This window comes from Lipotes vexillifer, unplaced genomic scaffold (assembly GCF_000442215.2).
Source record: "Lipotes vexillifer unplaced genomic scaffold, Lipotes_vexillifer_v1.1 scaffold299, whole genome shotgun sequence".
Classification (NCBI taxonomy): domain Eukaryota; kingdom Metazoa; phylum Chordata; class Mammalia; order Artiodactyla; family Lipotidae; genus Lipotes; species Lipotes vexillifer.
Genome location: NW_006784347.1, coordinates 2,912,783 through 2,913,302, shown reverse-complemented (window position 1 = coordinate 2,913,302; position 520 = coordinate 2,912,783).

Sequence of the window (520 nt, the reverse complement as noted above, 5' to 3'; positions counted from 1 at the left end):
TATTTCTGTTCATTTGTTAGGCAAACTCCCTGCATCTTTGTGTATTTCTGATACTCAAGAGCCAGTGTGGTGACCTTTTAAATCTACACACTTAGCCTCATAACTGAGGCCATTACCCACAAGTGTCAGATTTCTTGTCCTTCAAATGAGAATGGTGATCTCTCATGAGCAAAGTAATGTCTTGGGGGAAGGATTTTTAATAAACTGAAATATTCTGAAGTACTTCTGGATACTTGGAACAAGATACCGAAAAAGACATTTCCTAGATCACACCCCGCTTGATCCAATTTGGACCAAATTCAACTAAAGGAAACAAGTGCGATATTTTTTAAATGATAAAGTCCTGTACCCAAAATTGAAGTTACTCACTGCAGGTAGTGGGTCAGTTTTTAGGTGTTTGCATATACCTGTGTTTGATCAACCTTAAAAATGATTTTAAGAGAAATATAAACAGTGCTAGGTGATACCTCTCAAAGACAGTTAAAAGCTAGTACCAAAAAAAAAAAAAAAAAAGTATGTT